At 42.2% G+C, this 27,793-nt stretch overlaps 1 long non-coding RNA gene across 15 annotated transcripts in view; it reads right to left on the reverse strand.

Annotated features, from left to right (window-relative positions):
• LOC735584 (uncharacterized) overlaps positions 1-27,793 on the reverse strand; it is a 236,762-nt gene that overhangs the window by 39,967 nt on the left and 169,002 nt on the right. For 6 of the 15 annotated variants that reach the window (XR_010158664.1, XR_010158663.1, XR_010158662.1 and 3 more), the window contains exon 7: positions 1-27,793. This exon is cut by the window's left edge; it is cut by the window's right edge and continues 434 nt beyond it. The exons of 3 other annotated variants lie outside the window; for them this stretch is intronic. This is a non-coding gene — a long non-coding RNA (uncharacterized LOC735584). 6 more of the 15 variants (XR_010158673.1, XR_010158670.1, XR_010158660.1 and 3 more) reach the window with 4 other exon arrangements.

The raw sequence follows: 27,793 nt of genomic DNA on the forward strand, positions 1-27,793 counted from the left end.
TGTGCCCCTGGATAAAAGTGCTGCCAATAATGCATGGAGAGCCCACCGGGTTCTGAATTAGACACATCGTAGAGATTGCCAGAAAGTTAGTTGCCTTCATGGGATAGTTTCCCTTATGAATATTTAGGAGGAAAAAAGTCCAGTTAAGAGTAACATGAGGATCAAGTTTCTTCATTTAAAGAGTCAGCATAACTTTTTCTCTATCGAGACCATTTCTTTCTTTCATATAGGAGGACTGAATGATGCTGAAAATAAATATAGAAAAGCGATAACTGTACCTTTAAAAGCCCCCACAAACCACTTCCTTCTGTAAAACACCCTTTCCTCCTCCAAAGGTCTAGTATATTCACAAGATTCACTGATTATTCAATGAATCCATATTCTTAAAAACCCTTCACAGTTGTCTGTGCGTCCTGCAGTTCCATACTTTGTATCATATAAAGCAGAAGGTGTTTAAGAGCTTGCTAGCCGTCATTTAAATCCATGACTCAAGACGACCAACACTGGGTTACCAATAATCTTCAGAAACTACCACCTACTCACCGAGTGTAACATTTCTTGTAGTTAGCGACCTCTGCTTAGGAAATCACCAGCTCCTGGCAATGAATCCATACTTCCAAGAACTCACTCATTCAGGCAAATATATGGACATACAGCTCTAAATATAGATACAGAGAGGTCTGCCGTGACAGTTCAGTAGGAGACTGGAAATACTTTTGCTTTCTGTATCGATAGTACTTTCTTTCCTTTTTAAAGAGAAGGTTTCGTTTTGATCTTGAGAAATTCTGATAAAACCACCAACTGAAAACCTGCCATTATAAAGGAGGGATTTCACAACGTTCGTTCCAAAAAACTGTGGCTATTCATTTCTGGAAGTGATTCACTGCAGAAGAATCGCTGTTTGGGGGTGGAGGGAGCGTTGATTTTTAGAAGCCAGCCTGCCCTCTGAGAAGTGAGCAGGAACCTCTGAAATGGCAGCCACGTGCCTTCTGACCCCCAGCCCTGCTCCCTGAATCACCACCCCTCGAGATGACACGCAGTGACCAATTTCCTCTTAAAACTCCCTTCTGTTCAAAAACCCTATGATCCATGCACCCTGTGTCTAATCCTCTGCGATGGGGCCAGTCTGCAGATCCGTCTGGGCGGGCTGCGGTAGCATTCTCCACCTGCCAACACTCAGTTGCTGGTGAGTAACCAGCATACGGACTCTCACTTCCTGTGAGTATTTCTGAAAGAGCTTATGATATTTCCTTCAAAAAAAAAAAAAAAAAAAATTGTGGGGAGGAAAGCCACTCAGGGAGGAGAAGCAACTTCAACAAGCAAAGCTAAAAGCATGCAACGTGATCACTGTTGACCAGACACGCCTAATTTTAATTTGGTTTCTCAACCCCTGTGTAATTAAGACAGCCCAAAGAGAACAGCATCAAGAGGGAAAAAAAAAAAAAAAAAAAGACATTTCACAAATGCTTAGACCTTCGGTGCGCGTGACCAGAAAAGTAATTTTAAGATTCAAGCGAACCAATCTGAGGCTGGTTGGAGCATTAACCCTTCAAGGAAAAAGAAAGAATTATTTTTGTTTGTCCCCAAATTTCAAATACGGAATTCATCTTCCCTACCAGGAACTGAGATACCAAAAATCAGCCTCTAAATACCATCCTCTGGGCTTGTAAGATGAAAAAACTTTTTCAGATTTGTCCATCACAGGGGTAGAAAAATACCTATTTATGAGACCCAGCCACACTAACAGAGCAGCCGACATGGTGTTCACACTCAGGCACCCTTTGAAAACCGGCCACTAAGGCTAAAATGTGACATTTTGTATTTCTCTAGGCTGTAGCCAAACCTGTTAATTTATGTTAGAGAGAAGAGCAGCATTTCTTGACAACTGGGCAAAATGAGTAAGAAAACTTGCTTTCATCCCACCTTACAGAGTATCAATGGTGACAAAGCTCACTTTCTGAGATTAGTAGACGTTTTGCTGAAAGAAAGATTTTTCAGAGCCTGTCCTTCAGCTTCAGGCTGTGAATTTGCTTCCAACTTGGGGCCTCCATGTGCCTGCATGGTGGGGAGGGGGGCTCTTGAAGGGGGAAGGAGGAAAATACAAGCTTCTACTTAATGGGCACTGAAGAATAAAACAAATCACCCAAATTCACACCTGTATTTATCACACAATCCATGGAAGCCCTTAACTTGAAACACGGCAGCACTTTGCCACTTAGACCCCAAATCTTTTATTTCACATTTTTGGATGTGAAATTCTGGAAGGGAATTTTCACTTTTTTTGTTTGTTTGTTTGAGACGGGGTCTCACTCTTGTCGCCCAGGCTGGAGTGCGGTGGTGTGATCCTGGCTCACGGAAGCCTCGACTTCCTGGGATGTGATAAGCTTTTACCATCTTTACCAAACTGATATTTTAACAAGAAGAGTATGGAAATCATTTGCCTGATATACATAATTGATTTATTTATTTATTTTAGAGGCAGGGTCTCACTTCATCTCAGCCTCCAGAGTAGCTGAAACTACAGGTAAGTACCACCATGCCCAGATAATTTTTTTTTTTTTTTTGGTAGAGATGACGCCTTGCTATGTTGCCCAGGGTGGTCTCTAACTCCTGGCCTTTAGCAATTCTCCCGCCTTGGCCTCCTAAAGCACTGGGGTTACAGGCATGAACCACTGTGCCCAGCCTGCATGATGTAATCTCCAAATTGAGGGTGAGTAAAAAGTAGCACCTATAACTAGAGGTAAATTTTTAATTTAAAACAACTACACTGTGCAATAGTCATCTCCTCAGCCCTTGCCCACGAGATCTTATGAACCTCCTCAATAGAAAAAAAGGAATCGTCTGTGATAGGATCAAAGGAACAGGAACCCTTTACATGGAGAGTAATTTTAAATAGCTACAATTTTTGAGCTTGTCCGTTGATACCGAGCTCAGCAAAAGAAAAAGCAGTGATTACAGGCCTGACCACTACTCAATGATTAGAATATTCACTCTTCTCTATTACTTAGAAGGAAGCCCCCCTCTCCCACTATGTCAGGTATACACACAAGTTCACAGCTCTCAGTGTTTCTGTGTAATTTGTTCCTGTTTCAGACAGCTTTCCAGAAAAGTTCCTCTTAAATCCTGGGTGGCCAATGCAGAGGTTTTAAAAAGAGGAAAAGTAGAGCAAAACAACAAAAAGATCATGAAATAGAAGCTTGGGGAGAGGGGAGCAAAGAGAACATGAATCTAACAGATGCAGCAGTTGCAAAAAAGCTGCTATCCTTTAGAAACTCCTGTTAATTTGGGGACCTAAAGGGAGCTATTTCTAAGGCTGGATGTTGAGAATGTGATGAAACCATGGAGGCTGTCCAGGTCCTTGCTATGCTGTGGACACCATTCAAGAGTTATAGAGTCCACCCTCTCCGAACAAAGTAAAACCCCGTGACAAATGTCCTTCATGTTTAACATTTACTCAGTTCTCTTTTAAACAATGAAATGGAGCGCACTCTTTCGTGGCACTTTTATAGGCAGGAGAGAGAGTGGTCTCACAACGGAAGGGCACCAGCCACTGAGAAGTCCTAAGGCCATGTTTGAGTTCTGGCTCATCTTTTTTGCTAATTTGCTCTTGTGCCTATCACCCAACCTCGCTAAGCCAGTTTCATCATCAGCGAGAACAGCACACTGACATGCAGGGCCAGCTCAGGCGCTACCACGAGCTACACATCCGTCCATTCGTTTAATCTTCACAGCAGCCCTGGAGGTAAGTTCTATTTTTAATCCTCATCCTACAGATAAGGAAACTGAGGCCCTGGGTGCTTAAGGACATGCCCAGGGTTACACAATCAGTAGGTGGTTGAGCCAGGATTCAGAGCCAGGGAGCCTGACCTTGACTCCACATCCAGAGCCTGCCCTCAGCATGTCTGCCAGTAACACCCAGGTTGGCTGCACAGCAAGGAAAACAGCATATAAGAAACTACCTTAAAACCTACAAAGACCATAAAAACACAAGGTAGATTTTTAACCATGTCACATGCAAATATATTGTCTGTAAAAATGTAATGAAGATTCAGGACAACGAAGCAGTGGTAACTCTGCTGATCCTGTGAAAACAGTTTCACATAACTTGCAAGTTACTTAGTTGCACAATGTGTGGTAACGAGTTGTAGAGGTAGAAGGGATTCAGAGATCCTGTTTTCCGTCAGGGTGGTTGGGTGAGACTCCCAGACACAGGGCTGAAGTCTGAACCTTCATCCTTTCACTCCCAGCCCAATGATGTGCCACTGTGTCATAGCCACATGGTGGTTATGAATGCATCTGGAACTCTACATTTTAATCTGCCAGGCATCCACCCATTCGTTCACATAATTCACGTGTGTGTAATAGTAACCTTCAGAAAGGAATGTCACAATATTTTTCTCATTACAACATCTTTAGGCTTTAAGATGAAAAGGGTGAAGAAAGAAATCTTTTCTAAATCTTGTATTCCCGCTATTCATTTTTTTATTCAAGGAAAACCAAAGCCTCTGTTAAAGCTCTGCTTACGATGAAATGTAACTGAAGTTCTATCCAATTCTTTCCTCTTCTCTGTAAACTTGTTCACATGCAACAGCCTCTCTGATGTTAACAGGCTGTTCCTCCCAAGTGCCTGCAGATCATGGCTATAGGAGTCACTGGAAGGAACTTGCTTCGGTGGCAGTTTGGAGGCTTCCCGGGCTTTAATGATGAAAAATGATCTGGTCATTTAAGACAGAGCCCCCGCTCTGTTGCCCAGGCTGGCGTACAGTGGCGTGATCATAGCTCACTGCAGCCTCAAACTCCTGGGCTCAAGTGATCCTCCTGCCCCAGTTTCTTGAGTAGTTGGGACTACAGGTGTGTGCCACATCTGGCTATTTTTTTTTTTTAAATAGAGAAGGGGTCTTGCTATGTTGCCCAGGCTCGTCTTGAACTTCTGGGCTCAAGCAATCCTTTCACCTCAGCCCCCCAAAGCAATGGTTCACAGGTTCACAGGTATGAACTACCATGCCTAGCCTAGCTATTTACTCTTAAAGGAAAAAATAATTTATTTAGTTTTCAAGCCTTTCATGCTATTTACACTAAAGTTTGGCCTTATTATTTTTGCTTAGAATCTTTTAATGGTTTTAGGTCACGTTGGGTCACATCAAAACACTTGAAAATGCCTCTTTCTAAAACAAAGACATTCGTTGACAAAAAAAAGTTAAAAGAAAAAAGACCAGCCAGGTATTTAGTTCCATTTAAGAGAGCACAGGCGACTGTATGCAAGATTCTGGAAAATTTATGTACGTTAAATTTATAAGCCAGCACTTTTTTCCCAAAGATTTATTTGGTGTGAAAAGTTACTTCCTGTACTGTAATCATAAAATCAAATGTTATTTACTCCTGTCATAACCATTCACATACTTCCTGCCATAAAAACTTAAACCTGGCTAGAATATTAAATAAAACATGCAAAAAACTACAAGTTCAGGAAGTGACTGGATGTATTATATACATTAAGTTCATATTCCAATCTAAGAGAAAGCTGAATCACCCCTACTTAGGAAAACCAGTATTATGTTTTATCATCTGGGGTGACTAATCCCACAATGGCCCGTGCAATGAACTTTAAGGGTAAGAAGGGCTTTCTCTTTTGCACTAAGCTCAGTCCATAGTTTTGTGGGGGCTGTCAGGACGTCTCGCAGGTCTGCCGTGTGTAGTGGGCTGAAATACACTGTACATGGCCCAGAGTTAAAACTGTAAAGATCCAAAGACTGACTTAGGGTAGATGTGCACACTTTAAATGCATGTGCAGGTTTTTCTTTGGTGCCTGCCTACTTCTAAAAGAAAACAAGCTTCTAAATGCTTAGGCTTTGGCGTGTCGGGTGGGAAAATCAGAGCCAGTGTACACATCCAATGATAGAAGAAAGCGTGCGTGAACAGATTTGTTTACAAAACAGGGCCCAGCAAAGTCTGTCTCTCAGTGCCTCGGCAGGATCCATCCAACAAAACAAACACACAAACACACTGATCTAGGGAACTCGCTCTTCCTTCTGATGAAGGTGTAACAGTTTGTGATTATAACTGGGCAGTAAGTTACAACATAATCACCTGACCCAGGTTTGAATTGGAGATACGCCAACAAATCCAGTTTAACACAAGTGCGTGTGCACACATGTGCAACACACACACACGGTTATATGTAGTACAGTGGTTTCAGCTCTCCTTCTGTGGCATTAATCTCAAATCTGTATCTTTAATGGTAGCTACCTCTCCTACCTATATCTTTAACATATTTCTATCTGGATAAGGCAGTCCCTTTAAATTCATCATGAAGCAAAAAAACCAACACCATTCTACTGATTTTACTTTACTTAACTGTATAGCCATCCCACCAGGGTTGAAAGTTTGGCCTCTGGACTCCCTTCTTCACTGAGCCGAGCTGAGCCATTCTGTCACCAAGTCTAGTCAATACTTACTTTCAATGTCTGCTGCCTCCATCCTCTCCCTCCCACTCCCATTTCCAGTCACCCAGGATGCACCTTTCTCTCTGTCCTTGGACAAGTAAGACAGCCTTTGTAATTGGTTCACTTGCCAAGGAGCAACTGGGTGGTGAAGAAACACAGCAGGCAGTAGGAAGGTTGGGTTCTAGGCTTGGCTGTGCCAGAAGCAAACCATGTGATGCCAAGAAAGTACATCATATCCTTGGGCCTTAGTGTTCTCACCTATGCCATGAAAAAAATGGCTATCAAATGGTATTAGCTGATGCGGGTCATACAGAGTCCCCAGCTGTGGTCTTCTAAACTGTAGTAAAATTCATGTCGCTGCATTCCTCAAAAATTTTCTGTGACTTTGCAATGTCTAGAGGGTAAAACTTAAGCTCTCTAGCTTCTGGGCTTATATAAAGAATTAAATAAAATAAGTGTAAAAGTCTCATATAAAATGTAAGGTACCACACAAAAGCAATCACAGCGCTAATGAGGACAGGACTATTTCTTAAACTCATGCACAGGGTATTACTCAGGGTTTTATACATATGGGTTCTAATCCTCATGACCATGATGCAAGGTTGGTTTTGTTACTCTACATAAAAGATCAAGAATCTTAGGTTCTGTGAATAGCACACTCAAGGTTATAGAACTCAGTGAAGTGTCAGGGGTGGCTTCCAAATCTACATGTGGTTGATTATAAAGCCCACTAAACCATACTGAGTACTTTAAATACAACATACTATTTGGCAGGGGGTGGGGATTCATTACTCGAGTAATCATTATCTGAATCCCTGTAGTTACCAAGTTGCATAAGGAAGCAAAGGTCATCATCATATAAAAATATTGACAAATACAGTGATCACTTATTATTAGTCCTCATTAACATCAGCATCGATTCTTGCTCACTTTCTTGGTTGAATAATGTCATAGAATAAAATGAAAATCCAATGTAGCTCACTTGTAAGGTGGAATTGCAGATTTTCACACAGTTGATAAAAATGATACCAGCAAACTGCATGAGTCACATAGGGTCACTGACAAGATGAAAGACAGTTTCAACAGTTAACAATTGAAGAGAAAGTCAACAGAGGTGATTACAGGAGAGGTAGACTCTTCAAGAGAATGGTTTGTATATCAAAAGATTAAGAGAGGCCTTTGGGGAAATTCGAATGCTTGTACAAAAATCATCTTCTTTATATGATTCTGCTTTAGAAGTCAACATTCAATCTTTCTTCTAAGAAATAACATGCTGTTGCATCATATCCCAAATTTCTATTATATAAAACAAACTAAACTTCAACTTTAGTTTTATTTTTTTCAGGACTTAGTCCCAATAAGATCTTTAAAAAAAAAGTGACTGTTTTTAAATGTGTGATTCAGTTTTAAGTCAATCCTCTTAAAACAGCAGTAGTGGTCCTGTATCAGTTATCTTCAGATAACAAGTACCTCCTGAAATGGTAGTAATAGCAAAAAAAAAAAAAAAAAAAAAAAAAAAAAAAAAAAAAAAAAAAAAAGGATTAACTGATATGCAAGTAGCAGAACTAATTCTTCAGCCCACGATGGAAATAATGTCCTAGTTTTTCTCTCAAGATCTCAGGCTCACCGAGACCAGAGCACTCAGCAAGAAGCTATACTCATCACCCCCATGCCCCATTCCCACCACTGTATCAATGCCAGTGTGGATATGACATTTGTATGGTATTAGGCCAGACCCTGGGCAAGTCTGACTGTTGAGGCAAAACGAGACTGCAGCCCTGTAAACCCTCAGTCTAAATCCTAACTTTACATAATTCACCCCATCCATTCTGTCTTTATCCAGTCCTCTGAAGATCTCCACTTTTTTTTTTTTTCAGAAGACAAGAGTCAGGGACCTGGAAGAATTCTGTCGTATAATAACCCACTTTAAAAAGGCACCCCTGTATCACGATCCTTCCTGACATATACTGGTGTGTATGTATCAAATGGTTTTGGTTCCTGCAAATATTCTTCCATCAAATGTTCACAGAAGGGCTATTTTGAGAAAGATTTAATGGGATTTGTAACATAAAACCTCAAATGAATACTGAGTTAACTAAGACAACTCTGGAACACAAAGCGTGGTTGTTATAACCTTGCTTTTTCTGGTGACTATAATTGAATCCAAGAATCTAATAAAATAGTCTCTCATGCCAGAAAGAAACCCAAGAAGGTATGTCCTCAGAAAATTTAGTCTGAAGTTGGTCAATTCTTAGGCAGTCACTCTAAGTGATCAGAACTTTATTAGTGAGCTTTTGGCCTTGCAGGATTGATGTTTGCTACAGAGATCTTCGCTTGCTCCTAAAGAGAGTTCTGTGACACTGTGAAATAGCCCCTTTTCTCTGAAAAGCATAAGGTGTTACTCTTCATTGAGAAAACCCTAGAGTTGTGATCCACGCATTATACTTGTGAGTCTTTCTCATGTGTGTGCAAAACATACACACGTTCAGTAAGGCATGGTGCAAGATTAATATGTTCACATACACAAGAGCCTTTCTGGAATTCAGAAACCTGAAATTGGGGAATGGCGTGAGCCGAAGTGAGACAGGAAGGAAGAGGTGGCAGTTCAGCAGTTTTGAACTTCTGACTGTGATTCCTAATCCTTTTTTAAAAAAGGATTTTGTAGCACTGACCCCAAAGGCAGCACAAACACGTTGGTGAGTGTGCATTAATCGAGGCCATTGAGGATGTTATTTTCTCCTTTAAGACCCTGACCAGAAGCTGAATATGCCAGCAGCAAATGCAGGCAGTGCTGCTGTTCCCTTCACAGTCCTCGGAGGCAGTGAAGCCTGTGCTTGAGACGCGCAGGGTGGAATGCTTGTTTTGGAGAGCATTCAGCGGATAGCATTTGGTTTCCTCCATTTAACCAGGTCACCCAGGCATGGAATGCACAGCTCTGCCAGACAGAAAGCGCTTTGGATGCCTGAGAAACAACAGCTTGTCCGGGCTACTGATGCGAAGAGAGGCCATGGTTTCCTTTTTCTGTGCTCTGAATGGCAGCCTTGACGTCACAACAGCTAGGAACCACTGAAGGGACAAATAACAAGGCGCAAGCCAGAAGCGCCCTGCCCTGTCGCAGGGGCAGGGCCATTTTCATCCAGTTCTGATGTCTTCTGTGGCCGCTGCGAGTCGGCGGGAGTAGAGACAAATGACTGGAGCTTTAGGCGTAAAGGCGGTCTCTCTCTAGGCTGATCAAACAGCCCTTTGCCCAGTGCTAATTGCCTTCACGGAACCTGGATAAACTACAGTTCCTGAATTAAACTTGTTTCTGATGAACTAGACTTCCCAGGGAATGGGTGTAGTGATTTTGCTGATGGTTCAGACATCGGCACTTTCCCTGAAGGGCTCAACTTCCTGTGTTTAAAAGCAGACCTTTTCTAACAGGGGCTGGCGCATAAGCATCCCGGGAAATACAAGAAGCTCATGAAAGCAGGCAGCCTTTGCAAGAGACCTGACTTATTTTCTAGGAGAAAAACATCCTTTTAGGGATTTTATAATTTAAGTTTAAGCAATTAAACATGTGCATCAGTACCCAACTGCAGGTGTTTGAACAAATGAGTGAAAAACGCTCAGAGGCTGCCAGGCTTAACTCACCATTATCTAAAATGAATTGTCTGTGTAAGTCATCACAGCAGTTTGAAAAGCATGATCTTTCATGTTTCAACCTCACATCAAAATTCCAAATTATATTTAGCTATGTGAGTGTCAGATCATTTGTTTCCATTATCAATGCGATGTTGGGCAATTTGCAGACAGGATCTGAAAGCATCATCCATGACTTTCATGGAACAGAAAAGAGCTTTCTGTTGCCACAGATTTGCCCTAAGTTCAGTCCTCTGCCTTTGGAGCACTGACAGCTGTCACCAAACCCAAACCCCAGTCTGAACCCATAGTGCTCAAGGTACTTTGGGAAAGCTAATTCAGGAAAACCATAGGCTGGAGGGGTTGTCTTTGAGGTGTGTGCGTGTGTGTGTGTATGCACATTTGTTGGCAGTGTGTGGACCGAGCACAACATATAGAGAGGCAGTGTTCTCAGGACTTCTGTGCTCCTATGTGGAAAAATTCATCAGAAGAAACAACAGCTCTGAGCCACTCAGCCCCTTTCATCAGCTCTTTCTTTGCTTAATTAAATACGCAGTTCCCCCCAAAGCACTCTTTCCCTGAGGTCATAGTGTCAGTCTTGTTTCATGAGAATAATCTGCTATGAATATTTACTCACTTTCAAAAACAAAAGAGGGTTAAAAAATCTGATCCAAAATGTCACTTACGACACCTACAACAGAATCTACCCCTCTGCCTCCAGGCTGTCCTGACAACCCATGTCCTCAACAGGAATCTGCGGTCTGTTCTGGAATCTGGTCTTTGGACTCAAATGATCTTACCTGGGTAGCTAACAAAGTCTTCTGTCTTGTTCCTGCTGTTAAAAAATCCAAGTATGTTCAGGCATTAAACAATGGAGAAGATAAAGCAAAAATAATTGTTTAACTACATCTTTCTTTTTCAAGTGGTGGTTATGCTCAAGAGGTGAAATTTATTGTGGCCCTACCCCTGTTTTTATAAGAGCTTTTTATAGTATAAGAACTATAATTAAGTTTCCTCTGAACTGTTTTATTAAACTTAAGTTTTCAAGAAGAGAATGATAAAATTTCTTAAACTACTATGTTTTCAAGGGGAGGACAATTTATTTTTATTGTTCTAGCATAAGGAAAGAGAGAATGAGAGGGAAAGTGTTTTTTAACCTGTATCCTGATTAGAATTTTTTAATGTTCAAATTCCTGATTATAAACTGCAGTAAACAATCAGTCATTCATTAACAAGCAACTATTGAAAAGGCGATATTTAAAAGAGAAAAAATAAAACATGTGATTAAAACTCTACACACGTCTTCACTTCAAGGCAAACGCAGTGGCCATCTGGGTATTTAGAAGGTGCCAAATATCATTGGGATCTAGATTTAATTCATGTTATAAAGAAAGCACTATATTTAATTTGTTCACAAAAGACCTAGAACCTCGTAGAAATGATGGTGTTGAAGTGAACTTTTAACATTAAAGTAAGGTCTTTATTTTACAATTTTTTAAATATGTGATCAATCACAAACATGAACAAACTTTCAATGCTCCAGTGTTCTACTCTGAATGAGAAAAGTTGGAAAGATCATTTTCAGCCTTCATAAATTTTTGCTTTAATTTTCTCTATTTGGAAATCTTTAAAAATTAGTCAGTTTAAAAGTCCTGGCTGCTTTTAGTCAGAAGGGCCTAAGAAGAGACAAGACTTTTCCCAGGGTATCCAAAGACAGATCCAGAGAATTTAAAGCCTGGACATATTACCTGGACTGAAGGCATTCGTTGCTTGCTTCACTGGTGAGGACTGGGAAGACCTGACTTCCACAGTCCTCTTTCCAAGTGGCAGGAAACAGGACATGCACTATGCCAAGCAGCTTCCAGCACCCATGCAGCACCCTTCCAGCACCTATGCAGCAGTATCCATGCTCTGAAGTGAAGCCTGAACTCGCCACCTCGCCACTGAGGGCTCCCCAGCAGGGCAGGGATGGGACCCTTCCTGGTATCACATGCTCGCTCGCCTCCTGAGTCCTGCATGAACAACAGACTGGATCCCTGTTTTCAGTCTGAGGACACTCATGAGATTTTTCCAAAAATTTTCTTCAGGAGCAGACGCTATTGTGAATACCACATAAACAAGCTCTCCCTTTTCCAATTCCTCTTTTGAAAATGATAGAGAATCAGCATATCTGGCTCTAACTTAACTTGTAAAAAATAATAATAGATTTTTAAAAAAGTTTCAGTTTATCACACTCAACCACAGTTATCTTCCAATCCTACAATGTACACACAAAAAATTAGTTTTCAAAGACTGCCACTTGTGCTTGTTAGGAAAAACTTCTATCTATCCATCCTTTCTATGAAAAAACTCTATAATGCTAACCTTCCAGAGTGACTCTGTACTACATAGCTTCACAAAACTACAATCTTTGTGCTTACAAAGCTACTTCTAATAGGTAACAACAGAAGCACCGTCATGAACCCTAGTTTCTGAATAGGTACACAGGATTGACACATGCCAGGCTTTAGTTAGACTCTCACGGTGTTTGTCCCTTTACGTCACGGCACATCATACCCTGCAGCTGCCTTTGTGTGCTTATTTGCTGCCAGATTCCTCTGCTAGTGTGTAAGTGCCATGAAGGCAGGATTCATGCCTACGCTGTTCTTGTGTAAGAACTGCTAATGCCAGGGCCGGGTGTGGGGGCTCACACCTGTAATCCCAGCACTTTGGGAGGCTGAGGTGGGCGGATCACCTGAGGTCAGGAGTTTGAGACCAGCCTGGCCAACATGGTGAAACCCCATCTCTACTAAAAATACAAAAATTAGCTGGGTGTGGTGGCGGGCGTCTGTAATCCCAGCTACTCGGGAGGCTGAGGCAGGAGAATGGCTTGAACCCGGGAGGTGGAGGTTGCAGTGAGCCGAGATTGGGCTACTGTACTCCAGCCTGGGCAACAGAGCGAGATTCGGTCTCAAAATAAACAAAAACAAACAAACAAACAAACAAACTGCTAATGCCAGAAAGAGAGGAAGGAGAAGGAAGAAAAAAATAAGGTAGAAGGGAGAGGAAAGTGAGAGGAAAGTGACAGAAAGAACAGAGAAGAAAAGGGAAGGGAGGAGGGAAAGAAAAGAGGCAGAAACAGCCACTACACTGGTTTTAGTAAATAGGAGTGACTTTGCAGTTTCATTAGATTTTTCATTCATACAGTTAAAGGTTCCTTGTAGCCATGATCTCATCAAATCTCACAATAACCCTGAGTGACCTTTTAACATTAAACTAAAATGTTTACTTATGGCAGAGATTAGGAATGACTAGTTTCTAGATCTTCCATGTTTTATCTGTACATCACTCATGACAGCAGGTAGTTCTGAGACGGACCTCTAAAGTGATCTGTGTGTTCATACAGGCCTGTGTTTCTGTAAGTCAACAGTTTAAGAATTGTGAAAGGCCAGGCGCAGCAGCTCATGCCTGTAAGCCTAGCACTTTGGGAGGCCAAGGCGGATGGATCACTTGAGGCCAGGAGTTCGAGACCAGCCTGACCAACATGGCGAAAGCTTGTCTCTACAAAAAATACAAAAATTAGCCGGGTGCAGTGACCCACGCCTGTGATCCCGGCTACTCGGAAGGCTGAGGCATGAGAATCACTTGAACCTGGGAGGTGGAGACTGCAGTGAGCCGAGATCGTGCCACTGTACTCCAGCCTGGGTGACAGAGTAAGACCCTGTCTCAAAAAAAAAAAAAAAAAAAAATTGTGATAAATGCCCAGCATTTCCTTCATTTTTATTCACTCAACATGTCTTATAACCACAAAGCCCAGATTTGAACCTTGTATATACTCATGGAAAGGAGAACCAGTTCTCAAGCAACTCTTCTCATTTTTACCAACCACATAAACATGTAGCTTCTGGTAAAACAATACTTCTCATTTTACAAGTTCATTAATCAATAATGAGCAGGCTCAGTGGGGGCACAGGACAACCTGAGCCTGATAGCGAGGAAGGCGGATTTTGTCACGGAGGGAGGGTTCTCATGAAACTCTGGATCTCCCAGCTAGTTGGGGGGCACTAACAAGGGCTGCCCAGAGAGCACGCAAGGTCTCTCCAATCATGCCACAAACCCCGCAATGTCAGGACAAGGGCACCGGTGTTGACAGAGACCTTGGAGTTCATCAGAGAGGTGACATCACCTGCCTAGGTCTCCACTTCCCTGCTCTTTTCCCCAGCAAAACCAACCACACTTTGCATTCCCCATCATTATTAATCCTCCAAACGAGCAACCTGTCCACATAGGAACAAGGAACCTGAGGTGAAGCGAGCCGAACTGGCTTACCCAAGCTCACACAGCGCAGGGGCGTCAGCATTGGGAGGCAGCCCTGGGTCCTATAGGCCTCATGCACGGCCTGCCTTGCTGTCGAGAAAGTCCCAGCCACCGACACAGGCTGCAGGAAACGGCACCAAAGTCACTTGCAGCAGCGCAGAGAAAGTGTGAACAAAGAACTTTTTTTTTTTTTTTTTGGGAGATGGAGTCTCACTCTGTTTCCCAGGCTGGAGTACAGTGGGGCACGATCTCAGCTCACTGCAACCTCCATCTCCCAGGTTTAAGTGATTCTCCTGCCTCAGCCTCCCAAGTAGCTGGGATTACAGGCGCCCACCACCACCATACCCGGCTAATTTTTGTATTTTTAGTAGATGGGGTTTTGCCATGTTGGCCAGGCTGGTTTCGAACTCCTGACCTCAGGTGATCTGCCCGACTTGGCCTCCCAAAGTGCTGGGATTATAGGCATGAGCCACCACGCCTGGCCTTTTATTTCTAAGGGAAATAAAAGTCCCAGCAGAGCATTCTAGTTTTGAAGCATCTCACCTAGGAACACTAACAGACAGCAAATTTAACCTGCTGAGTGCAGCCCTCATTTGGTCCGTTTTTCTTGCCACAACTGCCTACTGCCCTTCTGTCAAGGCAGAGACAGACATAAACCACTACCATCTGTGGCTGCCCTGGGAACTGTGAGAACTCATGGAAATAATGCGTCCCCTTGTGACTCTTCATATCGTGCACCTCCTGTGACAACCCTCCCCTCTGACAATTACACTCACACCCAGTTCCCACCTGAACACGCTGAGTCCGGCCTTGGAGATGCAGCTTTTGTCTTGCTGAAACCTTCCAGTTAAATTTCTCCATCAATTTTTCAAATAGTATTATTAGCTGAGGGACTAAAATCTGCCTGGCGTTTTTCTGATGACAAAGGTAACCCATCCCTCCCTGTGCTCTCCATCCTCACGTTGTTTCTAATTCAGATTTTCTTCTCCCTCCTCCTGAATACCTGCATCTTCTTCCTGAGTGACATGGCTTTAGGAAACACAGCACATTCACAAACATCTGAAGCCAACTGCAAGGCACCAGTCACTCAGCGAGAAAAGCAGAGAGGTGCCAATTCAGATGGCTGAGCTAATTCGCCTGGGTCCTGACCTGTATCACCACAGGGTCGCAGAAATGGAACCTTCTCCGTCACACCTCCTGATGGCAGTCAGCTGTGACCCGCTGAATCCAGGACATCATGCATTCCAGTTTCATTTGCGAGAACATTTCCAGGTCCGGCTGAAGCCTAGTGGCTCCAGCAGAGGTCTCAACCCCTTTGGGATGCTCAGTGGGAGACAGAATTAAGGGCCAATGATCCATGACCTAGTCCTAGTGCCCATGTCAGTTTGTCAAAGGCCCTCAGAGCAGATTGTGTTTTCCCTGGTGGGGGCTTGACTTCTTTGCTTTAAAAAGGATTCTTAAGTATTTATTGCAGTAAAATTAACCACCTTCAGATTTCTGCCAGATCCCCTGGAGGTATATAGCTTATTAACACAAAACAAATGTGACACTTGAAAGGCAGGAGACTTGGTTTCTATTCTCTGGCCCACTACTGACTTATTGGGTGGCTTCAGGCAAATAAGTGAAATCAAGAAGACACCATTTTCAGCAAGCACAGAGTGGGCACCTGGCAGGTGAGCAGTGCCCTGTGAGGTCTGGGGCTGGGCTCGGTGGTGAAACTAGGTCAGCACACACGGCCCTTTGCTGGGGGCCCACTGCCTGGGGTGGGATTTTTGTAGCTGGGTTCAAGGTGGACATGCTGAAATGTGACCCTAAAATGTGTGTACTCTTGAAGCTGAAGGAGTGGGAGGAAACCTGTCATTTAAAGAAGGACACTATGGCCAGGTGTGGTGGCTCACACCTGTAATCTCAGCACTTTGGGAGGCCAAGGTGGGAGGATCACTTGAGTCCAGGAGTTTGAGACTAGCCTAGGTAACATAGGGAGACCACATCTCTACAAAACATTTAAAAATTAGCCAGGCATGGTGGGATGTGCCTGTAGTCCCAGCTACTCAGGAAGTTGAGGCAGGAGGATCACTTGAGCCCAGGAGGTCAAGGCTACAGTGAGCTATTGTCATGCCACTGCACCCCAGCCTGGGTGACAGAGTGAGACCCCGTTCTCAAAAAAAAAAAAAAAAAAGAAGGAAAGGAAGGAAGGGAGGAAGGAAGGGAGGGAGGGGAGAAGGAAGGAAGGAGAAGGCAGGCAGGAAATCAATATGACAGCATAGCATTGGAGCTAAGAACACAGCTCCTAGAAGCAGACTCTATGAATTCAAATCCTGGGTCTACCATTGATAAGCTGTACTTTCCTCTGTAAAATATGAATCTACAGTACCTACTTCTCACAGATTGTTATAAAGATGAGATGTGTTAATATAGACAAAGTAAGCACTCAGTGAATATGAGGCATTAACCAGAACCCAACAAGGTGCCATCATCAAATATAATAATTGAGTGCATAACTTTTTTCAGTTTACAAAGCAAATTTACATATAGCATTTCTTTTGGATCTCACAAAACTCCATGAGAGCTGGCAAAATACTTCCCCCCATTTTCTTTGAAGCTCATACTCTCCTTGTTTACTCCCTTACAAGTCACACTTGAACAAAGTGACCAGGCAGATTTGGGGAAAAGCAAACAAACAAAAAACACCAGATAGACCTTTAAGAAATTAAAAAACAAAAAACAAAAAACTGTTAACACAAAAATCTCAGTTGATGGGCTAAACGGCCCAGGCCCATCATTCTAAGAACAGTTGGGAAGACAATGCTTTAGATGCCATCTACACGCTGTTAGTTCCATCTCAGTCATCTCTCCTGAATAACTGCATCCACCTGCCTGCTCATCATTTCCAATGGATTTCTAATAGAGATCTCAGACTCAACATGTCTAAAAAAAGAGCTCCTTGTTTCCCACCCCCCCTCAATAAATAAGATAGTGGATAAATTATGATATATTCACACACTAGAATATTCTGGCAATATGAAGGAACTGTTCCTGAAAACATGGATGAATTTTGCAAATATATGGAGGAAAATCTCAAGTTCCAAAAAGACCATGCAAAGTCCGATACTATTTTTATATGTCTCAAAATACCTTTAGCAACACACATTTACTCATTACACTGTGATAAAAATATATGTTTGTTTAAAAATCAGGATAATTATAAATACAAATTTCGGAATAGTGGGAAAGCAGGAAAATGCTAGGAATAAGATACTTAGCGAGATCTCCAAGTATTTGTAATGAGCCAATTCTTAAGTTGGATGGTGGTTCACTGGAGCACCTTTAAAATTGTGCTTTAGAGTTTACTTGTATGTTACATACCATCTTTTGTATATATCAAATAATTACAAATTAAAAAGAAATGCCATCCACAAAAATGAACTGTGCTGAAGTAATTCATATTTCAAAACAATAAGCTAAGCAATGAAGGAAAGTAACTCTTGCTAAAAATATGAGGAAGTTAATTTATGCTAATAAAGTTGGTTATGGAATATAATTACTTGAGCAAGGATGACTAAAATATGTCTATACTATGTGTATCAAATGCCAAGGGGGAAATGACCAGGGTATTTACAGATCAGAACAAATGTATTTATGAAGAATCTTTTTTTTTTTCTATTTTGCAAACTTTCTTTTTTAAAAGCAAAATAAATTGATGTGACTTGTTCAGGGTTAACTGTTTGGCAGGTGGATGATCTGTGGCCATCCACGATGAGATCACCTCCCTGCCCCGCTGGCCCCCAGCCTCTAGAAGTCAGGGCTTCTGAGGCCCAGAAGCTCAGCGCCACACCTGTTGAAGGCCAGTGATGTCAGAGTTACTCTTCCTTCCTCCAGCAGCACTGACAGCAGTTTATTGTACGCAATTTCTAGAACTCAGATGTTCTAAGGGGAAGCAAACATATTCTGAGATCACAGACTATGACTATGCTCTCAGAATATGTTCTAGAACACCTAAGTTGCAATTCTTAAAATCAACACAGCGTAAGACTGCTTTAGGAGGAAGTGATCAAGCTCAAAGCAACCTAGGCATGATGTGCCTTGTTTGTTTATCTGTTTGAACAGGAATAAAACGAAAAGAGGCCTGTGTATTTCTCGTATTTTTATATAAGAGCTGGAGCTATTTGAACGGCTAAGGAGAAGAAGATAGTTTGATTTAGATTTGGCATGGGTTTAGGGGAAGAAACGTCTCTGTAGCTGGTCCTAAATATTATGGTAACTTGGACTGAATCAGTCTCCAAGGGAGAAGCTGCCACATGTTATAACAGAAGCCACTGGGCTTGGCAAGAAACAAATGAAAAAAAGTACAACGAAAGCAACCCCACTTCTCCATCGTGGCGGGGATGAGCTAGGCAGGACGACTGCATGTCTTCCTTTCCTATGCCTGACCAAATCCAGCACTGCCCTTTCAAATCAGTCTTCATCACATTCCAAAGAATACAAAATACGCAAGTTAATTTTAATTTCCAATGAATTCTTCAGGAGAAATTTTTCTTCCTCCTTCCTAAAAAAAAGAATAAAAAATGCAGAATAGAGATTCAAAATGAGGGGTGGCAGCAAAAATTCTGACTCGCAGAAGGTTGAGAGGGTGCCTTTTTCAAATGTATTTATTTTACAGTTCCAAGAAGGTAAGACTACCTTCTGTTTTGATTCATGCTTCACCATTCCCCACTTAAATTTTTAAAAATTACATCCTTGCCTATGTCTGTCTTGCTATTTGACTGGTCATTCCCAAACATAAACTGCCCTAGTTTGAAGCTTCCCAAAGCCAAGCAAAGGTGACAGACTAGTACAAAGAAGGCCGCTAGTGAGTTTTTACTGAGTGAATCTACATTGTTCCATGGCCTTGGTCTGGATATAGATTCTAAAGCTTCTTACACTGACAAAAATGGAGTTTCTAGCTCTCCAGGTAATTTTCGGTGAAAGAAAATTATAGAAGAAGGCATAAACCTTGGCTCACAAAATAAATATGCACTCAGACCCATGTACTTCATGAAACATACAAGCCCAGAGCTAGACCATGCCATCTGCTTTATGAGGAAAAAAAATAAATTCACATGATTTACTTACTTTAGTTCTGCCAGAAATCATCAGCATCTACTTGCACAACTAAAGACAAGAAGACAAGGCAGATGGAGGCTAAACACCAAATACTGCCTAATTTTGATGTATATTTTTGGGTCAAACCTCTTATAATTTACTATTTCCAAGAGGGAAAATAAGCTTATATAATGGCACTGCATCATTGGCTTCCAGTTATGGGAAGCAAAGGAAATTAACCTCAAGGGGAAAAAAATGCTACAAATATAAATAATATAGTTTCTTTTTACGAAGCAGTTTTTCATGTACTGCCATTTCTTTCTTTTTTTAAAGAAGATATGTTTACAAAATAGGTGACCAACTAAGGTAGGTGTGTGTGAAGAGAGGCAGTGAGAGAGAGGGAATCCTGAAATTCTTTTCAGTAAAGGAAAAAGATAATTTTAGGGATGTTTTTAAAAATATATAACTTGATGAATTTTTTATAGCATGAGTATTATTTAGGTGCTGTCCTAGACCAGTGTGGTGTATAGGCTATAGAAGATTGGTCCTGAATGCTAATGGCAGGGATGAGTGTAAGATCATCAAGACTTTATTTGTGGGAAGGAGAGCTACTGACAGAGCCATGTATTACATGACTCCAGTCTGGGCTGATAGGCCTGTCTTAAAGCATAGCTAGAGGGCAGGCACGGTGGCTCATGCCTGTAATCTCAGCACTTTGGGAGGCTGAGGCGGGCAGGTCACTTGAGGTCAGGAGTTTGAGACCAGCAACATGGTGAAACCCCATCTCTACTAAAAATACAAAGATTAGCCGGATGTGGTAGCATGTGCCTGTAGTCCTAGCTACTCAGGAGGCTGAGGCAGGAGAATCGCTTGAACTGGGGAGGCAGAGGCTGCAGTGACCCAAGATTGTGCCACTTGCACTCCAGCCTGGGTGACAGAGTGAGACTCCATTTCAAAAAAAAAAAAAAAGCATAGATAGACAAAATGTCCTGGAATCACTAAAATGGATAAATTATGATATCCATAAAGTGGATAAGTTATGATATATATTCACACACTAGATACACACATTATGATATATTCATATATGTCGTGAAGGCTAAACCCACATGAGTCCATAACACACTCAAAGGTCTGTGCCCTTTGGCCCTGGCCCTCTCGCCATTCGGAAGCGATCACAGAGAACACAATGAGTCTGTTATTCGCTCAATATACAGTCATGTGCAGCATAACATTTCAGTCAATGGTGCACCACACCCATGATGGTGGGCCCGTAAGATTACATGGAGCTGAAAATTCCTATTGCCTAGTGACACTGTAGCCACTGTAACACACTGCAGTGCTTTACTTTTTCTATGTTTAGGTATGTTTAGATACATGAGCACATACCATTGTGTTACAATGTATTCAGTACAGTCGTACTGTACGCTGCACAGGTTTGTGGCCTAGGAGCAATAGGGCCATATCATATCGCCTAGGGATGTAGTAGGCTATACCATGTAGGTTTATGTATATACACTCTACGATGTTCACACGATGACAAAACTGCCTATCCCCATTGTTAAATGACGCATGACTGTATATGCATTAAGTACCTACTATGTGTCAGGTAGTGTACTTGGCAGGTGCTGAAGTATGGTGGTGAATCAATGGAGAAAGTCCCTTATGGAGTTCATAGTCTATGGGGAAGAATGGTGAGCTCCAGTATAGATACCCAGTATATACAGAGAGAGCTCCAGTATAGACACCCAGTATAGACATAGCCAAGTGACCAAGAGCACTGGCTTGGAGTCATTCAGATGAGGTTTAATCCTTGGTTCTGCTACTTGCTTTGGAAATGTGACTCCCTAATCACTGCTTACTTTATATGTAAAATGGGATGGTAATGCCAGCCTTTCGGGGCTATTGAGAAGATTCCATGAGACAATGTTTATAAAGCACTTACAACAGCATCTAGCACACAACAGACCTAATAAATGGGAGTTATGATGATTGTTCTCTCAAAGATCCAAGGGACACACACAAAGAGGTTTGCTATTTTCTCCCCCAGAACACACCCCAAAATGCTGAACCAGGAGCCAACTCATATCACCACTTTATCACGCTCCTGTATGACCCTGGGCAAATCAGATGCCCACCAGTGTCACTAGGCTAGACAGCAAAGTCTAGTTGCTAAAAATATACTCCAGTAGGTGGTCTACAGTGTTGCTGTAATGGGAATGTTTTCTGTTTTTCAAGGAGCTAAGAAGCATTATCGGATGGTCTCTTGAAAAATAACTTACAAGCATTTTCTCTTTCAATACAAGCCCTACCAAGAGCACACTACCATAATAAATATTCTGGACAATGGTTCCAAAGGGAGAGATGAAAAGCTGTGCTCGGGGCATTAAGCTGAGAAGCGGTGGAGTAGTCAATAGCACAACCTCTGCAGCCAGGCTGCCTGAGTCTTCAGTCCAGCTCTGTCACTCACTAGCTGTGTAGCAATGACCACATCGCTCACTGGACTCATTGCTTAAAATCTGTAAAATGGGATAGTATTATTCCCTGTCTCATTAGGTAGTTGTAAGGATTAAAATCACTAACACCTGTAGGGCAACTAAAACAGCACCTGACATACAGAGAACATTCCATAAACATTACCAGTAATTACGCACGGCAAACTCAATAACTTTATTACCTTGCTAATAAAAACATGAGGGCCAAATAGCAAGAAAGCGACTGAACTACACCAGAGGTTTGAAACTTGAGTTTTCTCCTTGGCTCTCCCATCAACTGTCGGCATGACTGTGGGTGCATCACATCCCTTCTATATTTCACTATTCTCATCTATACAAAAAGCAATATACGCACACACCAAGAACACCTAGAGAAGCCTGATGCAGCTTTCTGCTAATATCAACTGGAGCCAAACAACTTAAATTTATTTATCTTCCTATCTGCATTAGTCAGGGTTCTCCAGAGAAACAGAACCAAGAGGGAGAGAGGGAGAGGGAGAGGAAGAGGGAGAGGGCGATTGAGAGGGAGATTGAGATTGAGAGAGAGAGAGACTGAGATTGAGATTGAGAGAGAGTGGTGGGGGTGGGGGTAGATACTGATATTTACCTTAAGGAACTGGCTTATGCAATTACAGGGACTGACAAATCCACAATCTTCAGGGCATGCTGGTGACCAAGGGAAGAGTTGATGTTGCAGTCTTTTTTTTTTTTTTTTGAGACAGAGTCTCACTCTGTCGCCCAGGCTAGAGTGCAGTTGCATGATCTCAGCTCACTGCAACCTCTGCCTCCTGGGTTCAAGTGATTCTCATGCCGCAGCCTCCCAAGTAGCTGGGACTACAGGCGCCTGCCATCATGCCCAACTAATTTTTGTGTTTTTAATAGAGACAGGTTTTTGCCATGTTGGCCAGGCTGGTCTTGAACTCCTGATCTCAAGCGATCCACCCATCTCAGCCTCCCAAAGTGCTGGGATTACAGGCGTGAGCCACCGTGCCAGGCCGATGTTGCAGTCTTGAGTCTGAAGGGAGTCTGGAGACAGAGTTCCTTCTTCTTTAGGGACTTCAATCTTTTTCTCTTAAGGCCTTCAACTGATGATATATGAGGCCTACATACATTACAAAGGATAATCTGCTTCACTCCTTCTACTGATATAAATGTAAAACCTCATCTAAAAAAATACCTGCACAGCGACATCTAGACTGGTGCTTGACCAAGTATCTGGGTACTGTGGCCTCGCCAAGCTGATACATACAATTAGCCATTACACCATCCTTTCAGAAGGGGTGATGCCCACACCGAAGGAAAAAACCTCTAGACTCCACAGCCATTTAATCTTCTATTGGAGACCATAATCGAGGCAAGGAATTCAGATGAGGCTACTCTTTTCTTCACAGGTGAATTCCAAGCGTCTCACAGCTTCCAGGGCATTTCTTGTTCTGGTTCCTGCTCACCTGTCTTATCTCCTTGCTCTTCCCTCCATTCCAGCCACACGTGGTTTTTGGTTTAAAGACACTGTGTTCCTATCTTGCTCTGCCTGAGTACGCGCTACTTCCACAGCCTGGGGTATGCTGTTTTCCCACTTTTTATCTGGGTCCTCATCATTTGAGTCTCATGTTGAGAACCACATCTGCCTCTAGAGAGCTTCCCTGACCTGACAAGGTTAGGCCAGTAAGTTCCTACAGCCAATCTGCACACCTCCTGCCTTACACTCAAGCCACGCCATCAGGGCTCCCTCCCAGCCTGGCAGCTCCGTGAAGGACACACCTCTCTTGTTGGTCACAGCATTCATGCTGCCAAGCTGGCCCACGAAGACACAACAAATAGCTGCTGAATAAATAAATGAGGATGCAGATGGTTCTTAAGCCTTGACCTTCAATCCTCCCAATGTCCTTGAGATTCGGCTCCATGTCTCCAACCACTTGATGGACACCTGAAAGCGGGAATCTCACCAGCACCTACACTGAATATGCACAGAGTGGACAGAGCTTGTCTTTGCTCTCACGTACGCTGTCTTCCAAGCCTAGTACAGTAGAAAGAACACAGGCTTGGGGGTCAGGGAGGCTTGTACTGAAGTCCCTGTTCTAGATCCTGTTACAACTGTACAATTTTAGACCAATTGCTAATTTTCTCTGACCCTTAGTTTTCTCGTCTCTGATATAAGGATGAAAATACCAACCCACAAGATTAGGAGGAGATTAAATGAGATAATAGCTATGCAATGCCTGGCAGATGGCATAGAAATAATGAATGGCACCTGGGTTCAAAGCTCTGGGGGCATTTTTGCTTCCCATCGGCCAACCCCTATTATCTAGGCAGTTCCTAAATCCCATCTCATAAATTCAATTTCTCCATCTAGTGGCCTTCCCCTCACCCAGGCCCTCCCCACCTCCCTCCTGGACCACAACAGCAGCTCTAAAAGGCTTCCCAGCTCTGGCTATTTCACAGTCCAGAGGCACCCACATGCTGATCCCCGCAAGGCCTCTTCAGGATGGGGACTCTAGCCACTCAAATTCTTCCATTGCTCCCCAGTAACTTAAGTTTAAATCATTTAGTCACGTGCCATTCAAGGCCCTCTGGGTTCTGGCCTCCAAGGACCTTTGCTACCTGATCTTCTCCTTAGTGGTTTACACACATCATTGCCCAGCAACTACAAATCGATTCCTGCCCACTCTGCACCCCGGCATTTCCCATCCCTACCTATGCCTTTGCTCATGTTTCCTTCAATGAGGATACTCCAAGACCTCAAGTCCAACATTACCTTTCTTTCAATGTCTGGCTCAAAGGCTCTTTATCCATGAAACATTTCTTGATCATCCCAGCCACAGATAAACACACAACCTTTCTTTTCTATGAACTTGTGGTATGTTTATCTCTCTACCTTTTATACATTTCTCTTTCTCTCTGCATTTATTCTTTGTTTTTCTTTTTTCTAAGACATCTTGTTATAGCATCTCTGCATTTATTCTAATTTTATCTGTGCACAGAACCTTAGCTTCAAGCTCCTTGAAGGGTAGCATCGTGTCCCAGCCTACACTGTCACACTCAGGAGAAGCACCCAGTAGATGGTGGCTCTGTATCTACCTACAAAGTGCCACTGAGGAGCACAGGCCTTCAGGTCTGTAGCCCATCAGCTGAGCCTTCGCATCAGCTCCTAGAACAGTGCCTGGCATAGAGCAACACCCAGAAATCATTGTTAAATGAAATTATCCACAAGGGAGTCACCTAGTGTCTACATGATAGAAATTCTTTCCCTGTAGAATATAACATGAAAGGGGGTGTGAAGAAGCCTTCTCTCTCCCCATGTTTCCAGATGCAAGAAAGCTTCACGTTAACTGTCTCCCACAAGCTATATAGCTACTCTCGGCAATATGACATATAATACTTTGGTGCATTTGGTGTGTCAAAAATATTCAATTTTAACATGTCAGAAAGAATCATTTTTCAAAAACAGTCTCCTTTGGAGAAGAGAGTTATTCAAACAATATCCAAAACCTTTTTGGATCTCACATTTTGAAGAGGTCCAACTTCCGTTGGTTAAAAAAAAAGTCTATTATATAATGAAAGCCTTACAACTGACTGAGAGTTATAGAATTTCAGAAATAAATCCCAGTCTGTTCATCCTTAAAATAAGAAGCTATTTTTCAGGGCTTTCATGTCCAAAATTATATTATGTAAGCCACTTCATAAATCATGTACACAACAATTCTCATTTTTCCATTAAATCTCTATTTTGAAATTTAATTCACTCATCCATTTTTTCAGAGATGGGATCTTGTTCTGTCGCTCAGGCTAGAGTGCAGTGGTGTGATCATAGCTCACTATAGCCTTCAACTCCAGGGCTCAAGGGATCCTCCTGCCTCAGCCTCCCAAGTAGCTAGGACTATAGATGCATGCCACCATGTGTGGCTTATTTTTTTATTTTATTTTATTTTTTTGTAGAGATGGGGATCTATGTTGCCCAGGCTGGTCTTGAACTCCTGGCCTCAAGTGATCCTCCCACCTCAGCCTCCTAAAGTGCTGGGATCACAGGTATGAGCCACCGTGTGCCCTGTCTTTTTATTTTGACCCCCTCTTGGCTCTAACAGCACACGTGTACCTCTGTTACAGGACATCAGTCTACAGTGCTACCTCTTTTTATAGTCATTTATCTCACTAACCTGTGTCTTTCTGAAGTGCCAGACCCATGTTCACTTTTGAATCTACAGTACCTTCTACTGAAATGTAGTAGCTGGCTCAGTCCATGTTTATAACATGAAACAATGACTTGAATCAGTGGTTTGATCACCTGCCATATTCATGAGACCTAACTATTGGCTCCCTCCTACCCTCAAAGGACAGAGATTTCCCGCCGCTGTGGATAGTCAAAAGAAGATAGAAAGTTCTTAAGTGCTTCATTTAATGTGTTTATTTAGTCCCCTTGAAATAAATACTGATGGGTAAAACCAAATTAATTTAAATCACATGCTAAAAAGGATAGCCAGTCAAGTACCTAGCTGAGTATCTAAAATTAGTACACACACACACCAAAAACAAAAACAAAAGCATGGAAAAAGCCAAAAAGCCCTGCCTGTTCAGCCCTGTGTACCCTTCACTGACTAGGAAGTGACCCACTTTTCAGGTATCATCCAATCATACAAACTGGGCATCAGTGTCGTCAGAAGCCCACACATGTTCATCTCAAGACTCAACAACATAAACACGTCTATGTTTCCAAGAAAGCTCATTGCAAGTTGGTGACAAATTTGAAAAAAAAAAAAAAGCTCTAAATAAAATTACAGACATGACTTTCACATTTGAGCTCTCCAAATATATTGTTATGGGTTTAAGAAATACCACACTTCTGTGTCACAAAGAGAGTTCTAAAAACCAGTATGTTCTGAGAAGTCCATACCTGCTACTTGGGAACTAAACAAGGCTTGTAACAACTGAATCTCTTTAGAAGACTGTTAACACCTTGCTTAAGTGTGTAAAAATTGAAAATAAACATAACTGAAGATTTGAGAATTTTTCAGTTATAACACAGTTCTTATGAAAGATGGAAAATATTTCATATTCTCTTATATATTTATAAAAACAGCAGATATTTCTTCTATTTACAGAGGTGGAAATGAAGGCAAGCAAATGCAGTCATTTTGTTGGAGGACTATTCTACATTTCCAAAGCAATGAAGACATGACCCCAAACTAAATTCTCCTGCAACGTATTCTTACAAGAAAAAGGCTAAAAGCCTTATTGCTTAACAAAAGCTAAACAATGTGAATTATTTCAATAACTGGTCCAAAAAGCTGCAGCAGGCCACTGAGTAACTTGGACATCTGTTGCCATGCTTGTTCATGCTTTCCCCTGAGATGACATATATGTATCATCATTAATAGGTGTCCTTGATTTTGATAAGAATAATATTCCTGTACATCCCCACATCTCCTGTACATAGCCATGTGCTGCCATCTTCTGATTATGCCCAGTGGAGTGTAAACATTTTTTCATGAAAAAGCAAAATCAATAAAAGTAAAACTCCCCACTTTTCCTGCCAGTAGTGCCCTTGGTAACAAACAGGGCAGAGACACCAATACAGAGATTACAATACTCTCAGACATAATTCAAGCAGAACTTTAAATGGATCAGTGCATGTTATAAACTTTCTTTTTTTTTGCAAGTGCCAAGCGTGCTTATGCTACTATTCATTCTGAGATAGACAGATCATCAATGACCTTCTGGGTCACTGACTAGGGAGAAAGCTGACTATAAAAAAGAGTGGGAGAAAAATAAAGTGGGGGTTGCTTCCTTCCACCCTAGACCCCCTACTGCCTTGAATGAAAGAAGACAGATGGCAGCCACCTTTCCCTTTAATTAGGAGGG

Source organism: Pan troglodytes, chromosome 6, assembly GCF_028858775.2.
Source record: "Pan troglodytes isolate AG18354 chromosome 6, NHGRI_mPanTro3-v2.0_pri, whole genome shotgun sequence".
Taxonomy (NCBI): domain Eukaryota; kingdom Metazoa; phylum Chordata; class Mammalia; order Primates; family Hominidae; genus Pan; species Pan troglodytes.